The sequence below is a fragment of the Sarcophilus harrisii genome, chromosome 2 (genome assembly GCF_902635505.1).
Source record: "Sarcophilus harrisii chromosome 2, mSarHar1.11, whole genome shotgun sequence".
Taxonomy (NCBI): domain Eukaryota; kingdom Metazoa; phylum Chordata; class Mammalia; order Dasyuromorphia; family Dasyuridae; genus Sarcophilus; species Sarcophilus harrisii.
In genome coordinates, this window is record NC_045427.1 from 177,090,730 (window position 1) to 177,105,989 (window position 15,260).

At 37.1% G+C, this 15,260-nt stretch overlaps 1 protein-coding gene across 3 annotated transcripts in view; it reads right to left on the reverse strand.

Moving 5' to 3' along the window:
* KBTBD11 (kelch repeat and BTB domain containing 11) overlaps positions 1-15,260 on the reverse strand; it is a 47,733-nt gene that overhangs the window by 21,362 nt on the left and 11,111 nt on the right. The window contains exons 2-3 of one of the 3 annotated variants that reach the window (XM_031951148.1): positions 10,376-10,568; positions 8,989-9,195 (exon numbers count right to left, since the gene is read on the reverse strand). The gene's annotated coding sequence lies outside the window, so the exon portion shown is untranslated. Of the gene's footprint in view, positions 1-8,988; positions 9,306-9,568; positions 9,667-10,375; positions 10,569-15,260 lie in introns of those variants that run through there. The other 2 variants (XM_031951150.1, XM_031951149.1) reach the window with 2 other exon arrangements.

Sequence of the window (15,260 nt, forward strand, 5' to 3'; positions counted from 1 at the left end):
TGAATGAAAATATGAATAGTTCATGAATGATTGAATGAATATGATAACAATAATGCTTGCTGTGCATCCAGTTTTGTGGATCCTTTGCAATAAATAGCCACTTTCCAGGCTGGGAAATCCTAAATGCTCATCTAAAAGACTAGTCTTTAGAAAGTAGAAAAGGAAAACAATGTATTATTTATAAAAAGATTATCACAGTACCTATACACACTAAGTGTTTAATAAATGCTTATTTCCTCCCTTCCCATTAATCTCACCAGTGTCACAAGCTCTTCCTTCTTCTCACCACCCCCATAGAAATGAGAATTTTCATCCAACTTCATTTTGCTACTCTAGATCTTCATGAATGTTAAAAGGAGAATCACCATGAATCAACCCAACTAATCAATATCTCCTGTAATAAACTGAGTGTCCAAAAGTAACTCTACTGCTTAATATCTTTGTGACCTGGAAACTATCAGAGTTTCCATTTCCTCATTTGTAAAGCAAGGGGGTTGGACAAGATGATGCCTAAGTTCCCTCCCAAGATATGATACTCTAGTAACTCACTGTGGCATGGAGGTAACTCTGGGTTCTCAAAGACCATATCAACACTTATACAAACTTGAACAAACCTTGCTAAACTGGAAAGACTTTATGGATCTAATGCTGAGACATTTGTCTCATTAATGAAAGAAAAAGCTTAGCTAAGGTCAGAGAGATTCATTAAAAGGTTGGCTATCATGCACTTATTTATTTTAATTTCACAGAAACTCATAAAGGTATCCCTTAACTGATAGAAGGGCTATAATCTGCATTGGATTAAATGATAGCTATTTTGGAGTAGATGCTTTTAAATTACATTTATTTATACATATGTGAGTCTGATGGTAGATACTGAGGTGAACTTGGGTTTAGAAAAGATCTCACAAAGCATACTTCTCTGCAAAGACCCCATTTTGTTAAATAATAGCTGATATTTATAAACACGTTAAGATTTATAAAAAATACTTTTAAGTTTACACTGTAACTATCACCCCCACTTTATAGATGAAAAAATTGAGATAAAGAAGTATGATTTAGAATAAGTAAACATATATTCCTTATGCAGCACATTTGAAAAGCATCATAGAGTTCAAGAAAGCCATTCAATTTTTATGAAGATGATACTTAGCATTATGTAGATATACCTGGAGCTGTTTGGGAATTTATAATCATTTACATACTGCTTAGAGATTTTGAAAATTTTCAAGAACATTAATCAGCATGGCATCCTAAATTAGATTTTAGGCTACTAGAGAGTAAAAAGTACTTTTTTCCTCCTGTTTACCTCAAGCAAGTGCCAGTTTAAAAGATATTTAATCAACATTGGTTGAAATAAATCAATATTGGCAATATATATGTGTAACACAGGGACTTAATAACCTTCTTTATGAAATACTTTAAGGAGTTATGATTAAATCAGCAATCTGAATGCTCTATCAGCACAAGTCAAAATCTAGCCTCACCTTTGTAAACAAACCTTGAGAGTTGCTTTGGACAAAAAAATTCATAACCCCATGGCTTTCCAAGTTTAGTAAGGTTGGTTTTCAGGTGACAAAAATTAATCACCAGGCCTAAATGAGAAGTCTTTTTAGTTAAGTGGCATAGTGGATAGAGTGATGGGCCTGGAATCAGGAAGACTCATCCTCTTGAATTCAAATCTGATGTCAGACACTTATTATCTGTGTGAGTCTGGACAAGTCATGTAACCCTATTTGATTTGGGTATGTTATCTGTTCTATTATCCCAGGATTGCCTTTTATCATGCTAAAGCAATGGAACAGAATTTTGGTAAGGGAAAAAAAATCCCTGCAGAAAATTAATTCCAACTTGCTGCTCCATCATCTGAATTTACAGCAGTAGAATTTTCATTTCTGAGCCCATGGGATGAGAGATGAGCTAGGAATCAACAGTATTGTGGGTGGCATTTTCCAATATGTCCTACCCCATTTTCATTCTTGTACCCTATCATAATGTAGTTCATTTTTACTCCACATATTCCTTTTTTTGAGAAAAAAAAGAACACATCAATAGGAAAAAATTGTTCATTTACAACAGAATGAATCAGAATCACAGTATGATCCACAGATAAATTATAAGTTTTTTTTTGTTTGTTTCCCCAAGAAAATATGGAAATTTATGTTATTCATCTTTATTGACCTTTAAAGTATCCTTTTCAAAGGCTCACTACCACTTTAATCCAAGAACTTTACAGTATCTCAGATTTTTAGTACTAAAAGAGATGTTTAGGGATATCTGGGACAAATCTTTCCTCTTGGTTCTGGCCTGACTATAGTTGTCCCAGAATGGTGATGATCTCTTATTCTAGATCATTTTTGATTAATCCTTTATATTGGAGTATGCTTAGGAATATAGGATATTGGAGGTTTTCAAAAGTAACTTATAATGTAGTAGCCAGAGAAGGCTTCAACATCAAGACGACTTGTAACTATCATTGACATATATCAGCTATGTTACTCTGGTGTTGCTAGGTGGCGCAGTGGATAAAGTGCCAAGCTTGAAATCAAGAAGATTCCTCTAGGTTCAATTAGGATAAATGCTTTATAGTCTATTTTCCCAGAAGTAAGATTATCCAGTTATCTTTCATTTCACATCAAGAATATACACTGTGATTCCAGCATATCCACACATCTGTGGTGATAGACTAGGTTGAAATCAAGCAAGATGTATCTAATTAAGGAGTCCAAAAGAATACTCTGTGGTATATTGTGTTTGTAATATTTAATGAAAATTTCAGGAAGTCATCCAGGAGAGCTATTTCAAATGGCTAATTCTCAGCACAGTGTGTGCTGCAGAGGGTCATGGTATAGTAGACAGAAACCAAGTCCTAGGGTCCCACATTGAATTAGAAAACCACAAGTCAATATTATGCATATTGTATTTTTATTTATTTTGTTGAACATTTCCCAATTAGATTTTATTCTGGTTGGGTCTCATTCTGGAGTTTTACAGGTCTAAGTGTTACTGAGCTCCAGTTTGATACCTCTGCTCATTGGAGTCAAGAAGTGGTATATTCATATCTTGGCTCAAAGGTTGGACTTTAATACAAGGCTTCCTGCATTTAAAGCTAACTGCCTAACCCACTATATAGCATTGACTCAAGAAATAAATATTTAAAATGGTGTTATTGAAAGTGGATGGTAATATGTATGTAGTTATTAAAATAAATGATTAATATGCTTATTCCTATTGCTATGTGAGTACAATAATCAGATTCTAAACATAGACTTAAATACTTTTTTATCATAAAGTCTAACTTTTGCAAAGATTATCTGATTTTATAGCTAATACAATATTTAAGATAGATAAGTTGACCTTATATTTTTCTCTTTTTTTTTTGTAGAAAAGAAACATGAAGGAGAGGAAGAAAGAATGAATAATTTGCCCAAGATCACAGTGGCAAAACCAGAATTACAGTGCAAGTGCAGTATGGTGCATTTTCCCACTACATTACATTAATTCTACTTGTCTATGATTATATCTCAGATATTTGTGATTTTAGACTTAAGTATCATGAAAGGTAATATAGTGTCAAGGAAGGAAGGAAGGGAGAGAGGAAAGGAGGAAAAGAGGAAGCAAGGAAGAAAGTAAGGAAAATAGGGAGGGAAAGAGGATAGGAAGAAATAATGAATCCTACATTTCCCTATGTGACTTTGGGCAAGTCATACCTGTCTGCATCTCAGTTTTTTCATCTATAAAATAACAAGATCGGAGTAAATGGCTTCTATGGTTTCTTCCAACTCCAAAGCTATGAATTTAAGATTATCCTATAGAAAATGTAAGGTGCTTTTAGACTGAAAATTCCTTAGATATTTCCCCATTGCCTCCTTGAGAGCAAGAACGGTTTTTGCTTTTTCTTTGTACCCTCAACTTAATTTAGTGCCTCAGTAATAACTTACTGATTGATTAATTAATTGAAGAGTGTGATCTTTTTACTTACAATCATTCATTTGCCCTTCCCCTTCAACTCTGTAAGATCCTTTGGTTTCTAGCACTACAAAATGAATATATATGCTTCTTCTTAAATTTCTAAAGTTTAAAATTCAATAAAAATAAGTTTTCCCTCCGAAGAAGCATAAACTAAAGATAAATATATACATATGTACATAGTTAAAGTATGCTATTTGTGCACTGATGTGGCCTATACTTCCTTTTTCCATTTACATTTTTGCTCATTTAAAAAGAGAGACCTTTAATTTAAATAAACAAATTTCTTTTTGCTGCAGTTTTATTATTTCAACCAAAATGCCAAAGAGTATATATAAACAACTGGGACTTTGATTTCCAGTGGACCATCTTATTTAATTTTATGCATGATGCTAAGCTAAAGTCAAAGTACAAAACTTATGTTTATTTATTTAATCTTATAAATTGCTTTACATTGTTAACAATCTTAAGAAATGTTTGAGTATTATTATTATCATTTGGTTAGAAAGTAAAAATCAATTCAGAATGCTTCTTTAGTTGAACTTTCTCATGAAGAAATCAGCAAAGGAAGCCATCACTGAGTCTGAAAGGTCAACTAAAGACTAACATCCAAAAAGAAATAATTTTATGCCATAAATCACTAAGAAGATGTGATTGACCAGTAATATGTACAATGATGAATAGCACACTCTACCTATAAGGGTAAGTAATGACAACATTCCACTCCAGTGATTATCCCCATTGGCTCTAAAAGCCTTAGTGATATTGCAGCTGTCTAATTAATTCCAGATTCACTGTGCTGCTATTGTTATTATTGAGCAATGTGTGCTCTAGTCACTTAGAAAAACAAGAAAGTATGAATCCAGATAGATCTAAGTTAGGCAGGATATCATACCCTGTGGTCTTGATTTTTTTATTTGGGGTGGGGGATAAGAGTAGAAGAGGGTATTAAGAAGTAGAATGTCATAGATGGGATTCCTCTTCAGGTACAGATTGAATGAGATGACTTCTGAGGTTCTGGCTGTCTATGAGAATCTGAATACTGGGCAGTATCCTCTGAGTTTGCCTAGAGATATTTTTGTCTATTCTCATCAGAACAATACAAACAATTAATAACTTTGGCAGCTCTGGGCATGGTGAATCTATCCCAAATTTTACAGACCAATACTAATGTTAAGAATCATATGATCCTAGACAAAGCTAAAAAGAATCTTAAGAGATCATCTAGCCTGATACCCTCATTTTACAAATAAAGAAAAATAGAAAAGAATATATTTAACCAGATTTTTATAAAATATCTGTATACATTTTTTGTTTAGAAAATAATAATGGTTCAAATTTATATATCACTTTAATATTTTGGTCTTAGATCTAGACCTGCTCTAGCGCTTAGAAATCATATAGTCCAATTTATTAATTTTATAGAAGTTCATAGAGGTCAACTGACTTTTGCATGGTCACATAGATAGAAGGGCAAGAATCTGAACATAAGTCCTTTGACACCAGATCCAGTGTCCCTTAAACTAACTACAACACATGAAATCCTTTCATCAAAACAAGTCCTACACTAAACAAGCGAAACAAGTTTTATACCCCCAATTTATTGATAAAGAAATTGAGACTAAGGAGCAGAGCTAAGATGGCAGAATAAAAACAGGGACTTGCTGAGCTCTCTCCCCCAAACCACTCCCAATCCCTTTAAATAATGACTCTAAATAAAGAAAGATGGAATGGAACAATTCCCCAGCTAAAGATAACTTAGAAAGTCAGAAGGAAAAGTCTGTAGCACCAAGTTTGGAGTCCAATGAACAGTCCTGGCACAGACCAGGTTATGCCATTGCAGTCCTGGTGAGGAGAGATTGAGGGAAGGGGGTATCATTAAAGCAGGAACAGCTTAGGAGCCTCTGAATCAGAGTCAGTATTGCTGTTTTCTAGACCTCTCAGCCCAAAGACAGGAAAGATGATTTGGAAGGTCAGCAGAAAAGATTGGTCTCAACTAGGATGAGAGGACCTAGGGAAACCAGGAAACCAGGAAACCAGAAGCAGGCAGCAGCTGATAGGGGCAGCTTCCAGAGACCTCAGCCCATAGAAAATATCTTTATTAGCACTGAGGAAGGACTTTGTTGTTTCAGAACTTACAGTCAAAGTGCAGCCCTCCTCACCATTCCAAAGAGAAAAGACTGCTTGTGGTCAGGTCCCTAGAAGCAGTTCTGAAAACAGCTGCACAAAACCCCTGAATCCTGGAACAGTGCACCCTCCACCCTGGAAACAGAATTCTACTTTAACAAAGAATTCAAAGCTAAATAATAAGCTGGGGAAATAAGCAAACAACAGAAAAAGATTCTGACCGTAGAAAGTTACTATGTTGACAAGGAAAATTAAATCAAGTTTGACTTTTGATAAGTCAAAACAAGTCAAATCTTCTACACCCAAAGCTTCTGAGAGAGAAAAAAGGAACTGAGACTAAGAAATATCAGATGTCAGCAATAGTCTCATAACTTTGACTTGATGCCAGGTTTGAGATTAAAACCAGTTTATTTCTCTATAATATACGTAATTTGGGATAATAGATCTGTAGAAACCCATCAGACTTGTCTAAAGTGACTGAAGTATGATACAAAATTTGTAAGAAGACCAGAAGTTCCCTGAGAATGGGGACAACATCTTAACTAAAGTAATGCTAACACAATGGCTCTGCACATAGTAGATGTTTAATAAATAGCTGTTAAATGAAAGAATGAAGTGAAAGTTTATTATTTCATTGCTAAAACCTTTCTGACAACTTGGTCCTTGGAGTTAGAACTTTGGAATTAGAGTTAGGATGAAAAGAGTAGCATACTTAAGAACACATATTCTCATTTCAATACTCTACCTAACTGACTTTCAGAAAAAGAAATGGGGAAGCAACATTATAAACCTATTCCTGGGAGTCATCTAATTGATATGGTGTTATTACAACAAAGTTTTAATATTGAAGAATTTTCTTTAGCAAAGTATAAGATCCCATTTTATGAAGCTTATTATAGCTTGGACTATTTATCTTTTCCTTCCTAAACCCCAAATTGCCTTAAATACTGTAATTGTTCTCTTTAATTTTGATTCCTTTCATTATGGCAAGTATGGTCATCCAATGAAATATATTAAAAGCTCTGTGGGTTTTTTCCTCAGTAAAAGTTTTACTTAGTTACATATATACACACATACACACACACACACACACACACACACACACACACATACACACACAGACATATGACTTCCTTACTCTCTAGAGACAGAGAGAGAAAGAGAGATAGTAAGGGTATCAGTCTGGGAATTGTATTTGCAAGGACAAAAAATTGTGCAGGAAATAGATCTGATCACAAAGTAAAATCCATGTTTCTATACCAGGATATAAGTGGGAGGCATTAAGGGGGGAAAGGGTGGGGAAATTCTAATAATAGGGCATTATTAGCTTTGGATAAAGGGCTGAAGGGCTTCATTGATGTTCATTAAGATTTTCTAATTAGAGAGTGAATAACTGCTGTTCAATGGGAAGTGAAGTGGAGGGTGTTGAGAACAAACATAGATCTGTGTGAACTCTTCACTCGTCTTATGTTTTGATATGGGGGATGGTAAGACTGTAAAACTTGTCATTAATAAGCCTTAATGGGTTCAGTGAAAATATTACACTGGTCTCCTCCCTTGTCCTTTTGGAAAATAGTCAAAGGAAGAAAGGCCAGAGAAGACAAAAATGAAATGTCTGATTTTGCAGGAATCTGAGACACACAGACTTTTAAAATGTCTTTTAAAAATGTATTTAGGACATATATTCCTGGTCAAAGTCTGCCCAGGTAGTTATTTCAGGGTCTAATGAAAGGAGAAGGTTTCCATAAAGATAGACTCATAGAATTTTAGGACTGGAAGGAGTGTTTATTATAGTAAACATTGGGTTGGAGACTGGGCAGTCCAGTAAATGGATAGGTTTTAAAATGTTCTCTGGGAGCCTGATTTTCAACACACACTACTGTAAATGTTTGTAAGTTGATAGTTTTGAGGCAGCCTAGGTGTTTCAGTGTCTTTGTTTCAATGTTCCTGTTTTGAGTTGCCTTTTAATCATCCCCTACTATGATGTCAGCTGGCCTGGGAGGGAAACAATACAGGATTCTTAATGCCATGGTTATGTGATTTATTGCTACACTTTGCTTAGTCAGCTGGGCAAAAATTTAAAGAAAATAAACAATGTATGATGGCATAGCTATAGATTTGATCACAAGACCTAAGCCATCAGCTTTATAGTAAGGCAGTGGCAAAGTAAATAGAGTGGGATGCTGAAGGCAGTGCATAGCTTGAGCTCTGTGTACATTTGTATGAGTATATGTGTGTAAGAAAAAAAGCCATCGGGGAGTCAGATGCTCTGGAGCATGCTCAGTAGTGTTCTGGGCTCCCTGAACAGGCTGGCTAGTCAGTGAGTTGGATTAATTAGAAGTGATGGAAGAGAAAAGCATGATTTAAACTGACACGGATCCAAGTCTCTGAAAAGACCTCTAGCAAATGATTTCTTTCCTGGAGGCTAAATTCAAGAAGCAATCTCCGACCCCTCAGTTTGTTGTTGTTAAAGGATTCGGTTTTTATTAATATATAAACAAAACCTCCAAATAGGTTATGTAGAAGCACGTATGTGTTCTAATTCCCATCTGTAAAACATTTATACATTGGACACTAGTCCAGAAAGCATGTTCATCATTAAGCTTTTGAAGCAATAAGGGGATTCTAAATGACCATCATCCCTATTCTGCCTCCTGGTTATGAGAACTGGATCTGGGACCCTGACAAAATAAGGCAATTGATGCTCAGACTGATTCTTGTACCTAAAAGCAATAAAGTATGTTTACACGTTCACAAGCGCATGCAGGCACGCATACACAAGGTTGTCTGGACCTCGAGTTGCTTTTGCTTGTCAATGGAAGATACTGCTTCTATGTGACTCGGGTTTGGGGGTTGGGGGGGGGGGGTTCCTGTCAAGACATCGGTACTCACCTCTCAATCTCAGCCACGCCTACTTGAGTGAAATGGGATCTTCTCTTCTAACGCACAGCAGGCTCCCCGGGGCACTCCTGCTCTAGCACGGTGCAGAAGAAGCCTCCTTCCGATTTCGGACCCCAACCAGCCCCCTGCTTCTGAGCATGCCCAGCACACATAAGGGTTGCACTGTTCAGACTCCACTTCTCCAGGTTTTAGCTGTGACTAAAAGGGAACAGAGAGAGAGAGATGCTAGACAGAGCTTCAAAGAGGAAAGCTGCTTCTGAAAAGGGCAAGGAAATGGGGAGGGGAGGGAGGAAGGGAGGAGAGAGAGAGAGAGAGAGAGAGGGAGGGAGAGAGGAAGAAAGGATGAGAAGGAGGGGGAAGGAGAGGGAAAGAGAGAGGGAGAGGGAAAGGAAGAGGGAGAGGGAGAGGGAGAGGGAGAGGGAGAGGGGGAGAGAGAGAGAGAGAGAGAGAGAGAGAGAGAGAGAGAGAGAGAGAGAGAGAAAGAGAGAGAGAGAGAGAGAAGGGGAGGAGGGGAAGAATGAGAAATGAGATGGCAAGGGCTGTAAATGGGAAGAGCTACAATGCTACCGACATTTATCAAGCTCCACCTATGTTCCTCTCCACTGGGGAGGTTTCCTCTGAGCAGGGTGATTAACATGCATCCCAGGCATCCCAAGTCGCTTCTGTTTGCAGGAAGATTGGCCAAGCAACAGGAGGAGGCAGAGAAGGAAATGGGAGAAATGGGGCATTTTCCCTCCTGCAAGGAGGCAAGATCCCTTAGAGATTTTGTCGTGGCTGGGGGCGGGTCGGAGCCAGTGTCCATTCCTTGGACTGTTGGCTCTGTGGGTGGCGAGAGCAACTTTTGCTCCTGTAGCTTTGGGCATGTGGGTTTAGTTTATCCATTCCAAATCAGAAAGGGGCGGGAAGAAGGATTGCTTGCTTTTATTTCTCTTCCCCAGTCTGTCTGTCTGTCTGTCTGTCTGTCTGTCTGTCTGTCTGTCTCTCTCTCTCTCTCTCTCTCTCTCTCTCTCTCTCTCTCTTTCTCCCCGTCCTCCCTCCCTCCCTCCTTCTCTCCTCTCATCTCCTCTCTCCCTTTCCATCGCTTTCTCCCTCACTCTTCCCTCTCATTCTTTTGAGAGTCACAAACTCCCCTCAAATCAAGACCTTTGGGAAGTGGAAGCTATTATCATGTAGTTTGTTTCACTCTCAGGTCTCTCTAGACATCTAGTTGGGCACGCCCTGGAAGACCTGGGGAAGAGGAAATAGGAAGGAACAGTTTTCTCTCTACAGGTCTCCCTCCATTGCCCTCCTTCAGCCCTGTTTCTGAAAAGGACTAAAGCACATCCTTTAGGTTGACACGAACCAGGTTCGGTGAATTCAGTCACTTACAGACCCTTACCTCACTCACAAAGACCTTCCATGACGGTCCTTTCCCTGACAGCCACAGCACTCCAGCTACCATCCCCACCCAGACGTGTAGTCCGCTGTCCAGAGGGACTTGCGTTCATTTTCGACCATGGCATCCTCGCATCCTTATGTCCAGGTCTTAGCGTTTTCTGTCTGCCGAGCTAAGCTGTCAACCTGTAGGCAGTCTGAGGGCAGAGGGAGTGGAACAGATACATCAGGCGCCCCCGTGCTTAACAACCATTCACATATCCAGATGGATTGGTGCAATGGGGGAGGTAGAACTTTCCCCCAGCTGGGTGCACACCATGCAAATGGCTGAATTGCTTTCCTCCACTCTTTGACGACTGTGTGATGCACTTGGGGTCAGATGTTTAGATTAAAGGGGGCTGGGAATTCCTTTGTTTAATTCCACCTACTTACTGTACACACAGCAGTGAGAAGCCTGCATGCATTTCACTTCTAAGGCTTCACACACACCCACTCACCCATTTATCCTCATTATGCTCTTTTGTTCCATTTAACACTCTCTGGACACAATGACATTGTTTCTGGAGGTTTTAGAGGCTGAACATTGAAGATTTGTTCTTATACCATATGCTACATGGGAACTGCATGATATTTAAATTCAGTTTTCATAAAAGCTTTCAAGTAATGGAGAAGTAGCAAAGTGGCATGGTAATCCAGTCAACTGGATTCAGAGAACCTGGGTTCAGATTTAACCTCTGCCTTTGCTACCCAGGTGACATTGGCCAGTTAAGTGATCTCTCTGCATCTCAGTTTCTTCATCTGCAAAATTTGAGGGTTGAACTAGATCAGGGTTTCTTAAACTTTTTCCACTCTTCAATCCTTTTTGCCCAATGAATTTTTGCAGGAATATATAGGTATATAAAATATAGTATACATGTCAAACATTTACAAATAATAAATCATGAAGAAATTTGTTTTAAAACAATTCTTTGGTATAAATATAATTTTACCATTTATTAAAGATGAAAGCAAATTAACATACTAATAGTGTAAATGCACTGTTTATTTTTTACATAAAGAATTAAATCTTGATGAAATATTTGATACCTTTTTACTGTTGCCAAATTTTTCAGACTCCCACATTTAGTTATGAGACTCCATATGGGGTTGAGACCTATAGTTTAATAAACTTTGGACTAGATGGTCTCTAATGTCTTTTGAGTTCTAAATGACAGATCCTGAAAAATACAGGAAAATAAATGAGATCTCAAGCAATATTATTTTGGAATTCTTAGACAGATGATATATCTAGTAGAAATTTATTAATGATCTTGTTATAGGACCTGAAAAAAAATTTAAGTATGCAAGAGTCAGCATGAGATAATATGTAGCACAATATACTTGGGAGCCAGAAATCATACCACAAATACTTATTAGGTATGTGACCCTGGGCAAGACACTACTCTCAGTCTCAGTTTCTTTATATATAAAATGAGGATAAAATGGTATAGCATTTATGTAGCTGTTATGAGAATCAAATGATTTAGTGAATATAAAGGACTTTCATAAACTTTAAGGTGATATAACATCATGAACACCATCATTTTTGAAAAAAAGTATTTATAATATGAAACTTCCAGAACTACTAAAATTTTGAATAAGGAGGAGCCCAGAACTGTAAAAGGATGTCTACAATAGTTAGTACCCTTCTACCAAGACACCAAAGAATGAGCTTCCTGAAAAAGTTGCAATTCAGAAAGATGTTGGATCCACTCTAATACCTTGTTGTTATAGGGTACAGCTGCTTCCTGCAGGGATTCTATATCAATCAAAACTGGAGCACATTTGATGACTGTTATTCTTGAGCATTTTTGTGGTTTACTAATGATTGTTTTTCCATAGTCACAGTAAACCGTCTCTTGATTCTTTGGGTACATGTGTGTATGAGTGAGTATGTATTCATTTGCCATTCATGAATATTTTCAGTCAATTACCTCCCAAGCTTGCCCAAGTTCAGTACTCTCTTCAGAATAGCTTCATCCCATAAAAAAAAAAAAAAAAGCTAAGGTCTATAAATTTAGATCTTTAATTATCTTTCTAAGCAGAAAGTCAACCATCAACACAGATAAAAATTTCTTAGCCTGAGATCTACAAGTCCCAAATGGGTCCATGAATAGATTTTAGAAAATCTATGAATACAGATCAGAAAAATTACATCTTTGATTTCTCTCCTAAGTATGTTTTTTATGTATTTAAAAACTTTATAAGAAGGGAACCACAAAATTTATCAGACTGCCAAAGAAGTCCATAATACAAAAAAAGGTCAGGAATCTTAGATTTAGATAACATATAAATCTAAGATTCCTGACCGTTTTTTTTGTATGTATATATATATATATATATATATATATATATATATATATATATATATAATATATATATTAATATAAAAACCTCAGATGTAATGTCCGGGCTAGCTTTCTGGAGGTCCTCCAGACAAGCCTTGGTCTTGAGAAGCAGGATAGTCACCACAAGGAGGGTCAGGAATAGAGTCTAAAGGCTTTATTATCTCTTTCACAGTCTGTTCATTCTGACTGTGTCCCCAGTTCTCTCAGCCCTTAAATACCCTATTACAATTACATCATTATAGCACACTTGAGTATGTGTGAACTAGAAAATCATTACATCACCATGCTAAGTACTAAGTATATGTAAACTAGAGAACCATTATCAATTTCACTGAGTTAACATCTTGTTATAAGTATCCTTGTTTCAAGTATACTTCTCCAGAGTTCTGGCCATCTACTCTCAGATATCTATAGTCAAAGTTGAGATTCGTTGAATTGTTTTTTTTGTGGAAGAAGTAGAGAAGTTATTGACTTGCTTTAAACTTTGATTCTTTCCTTTCTAGCCCTATGCTCATACTATTAAACATTTCTGGGGAGGGGGAAAGAGGGGAGTAAAAGGAAAGGAGATCAGGATATTTCTTTTTTCTCATTGTCATTTCAAGACGCTTCCCCTCCTTGCACTATTCAATGATCTCTTCTTCTTTGAGGCTCATTCAATCCATACTTACCACTTAATCAAGATGTTTGATTGTTATTATCTACAGAAAGCTAGATACTTTCTTTACTTTCTTTTTTTTAAATGGATTCAATCATCTTATTAGCCACTCAATGTCAGTTACCATTTTTACATAATACCTAGTTTTTATTTCAAAGGGATCTAATTTAGTACATCATGTTAATAGTAAAAACAAGCCAGAGAATATGGCTAAATCTTAACCAACCTAGCATTTTAATATCCTCTGGACAAGGTAAGCTAGAATTCAATCACTTTATACACATTTAGAATAGTGTTTCAAAATTTAAAAAACAAAACAAAAAACTAGGAAGCTGATACAATTTTAAGCAGGGGAAATGAAGATTTATTTTGGTCTTTTATTCCAGCAAATTATACTTTTAATTAACAGCAACAATAATACCATAAAGAATGCTCTGCCCAATTTTTTTTTTGGAGTTTCTGAAATTTATTACAAATTAAAAGTAGATTGAGTCTGTTGGAATGGAAAATATCTAACAGCTGCATTTACCTGTAACATAATCAATAAGCAGCTGATGTTTCCCTATCGATAACCAGGTCCAAGCTGGGTATAATTCTGAGTAAAGGGAGGACAGTTACGTGCATAAGGGTTGGGCCCAATTGGAGAAGGATCATAGTACTTCCAAGAGGTGGAGTATAGCCCAGTCTTGATTGATAGGCACCTGGATGACTTTAAGCCATTCCAGGTTGAGAAGTAGGGTGGTTCTAACCAATCCAACAAACGATTCACTTTGTTTCTAAGTTCTATCAGTTCTCTAGGGAGATATTTCACCTGACTTGATTCAAGAGGCCTTAGGTGTCCATTAACAAACAGTGTTAGTTTCAATATCCTGCTACACTGAATTGCAAAGGAAAGATCAGAACTATCAAAAATTGTTATAAGATCTCCATCTTCATCTTTATACTTTATAGTAACTTCATCATTACTTAGAAGTTTTCCACAGAAAACTCTTTGCATCATCAGCACTAATTCATCATAGGTAATATCTTCATTATGTATAGGAATTCTTTGACTATCTTCCTCACGCTGAGCTTTAATAATTAGCTTTCCACTTAAATCTAACTGTCCATTCATGGTGGACTCTAGAATGTTCTACAAAACTTCCCTGCTGGGGCCATAGTCGCCACCGTCCCCACAGTCTTCTCCTCCAGTCTTGTCTCTAAGGGCAGTGCCAGTGCTGAAGCCCCCACAGCATCAAAGGGGAGGCTACAATCCATCATGTTTGGCTGCTTCTGTAAATCACTCTCTGGCTCGAGCTGGCTTCAGCCAATTGCTTGGACCTACTCTTTAATTTCTTAATGAGCACGGTTACTTTCCAATTCCTATTCTTACTAGGGACCTTCAATATATGTATTGATACTTCCTAAAAAACATAACTTTCTAATCCTTCAACTTACTCATTTCATATAGTCTAAACCTCTATTCTACCTCATTTATGTAGAGAGTCACAGATAGTGGGGGAACTCTGGGTGAGGTATAAGACCTTCCAGCCCATCAAGGGAGACTGCTGACGTGTCTGGTTTGACTCCCCATCACCTCTGGGAGTGTCTCAGTCTTCCTGAGAAATCAGGGGGCATGATAGCCTGTGTAGTATTTAAAGCACTTATACTAAGTGGCAAGGAAACATCTATACACAATAGCAAGTTGTTTATGTGGTCCCACATGTGCAGTGTATAGTTAGCCCATGTACAATGTGTTATAGTTATTTAAGAATATTAGGGTATATAAGGCTGAGGGAATTATGAATAAACTACTGTTTTGACCACCTTTGAGAGATAAGTCCCTTCACTTCTCACCCATGATCAGG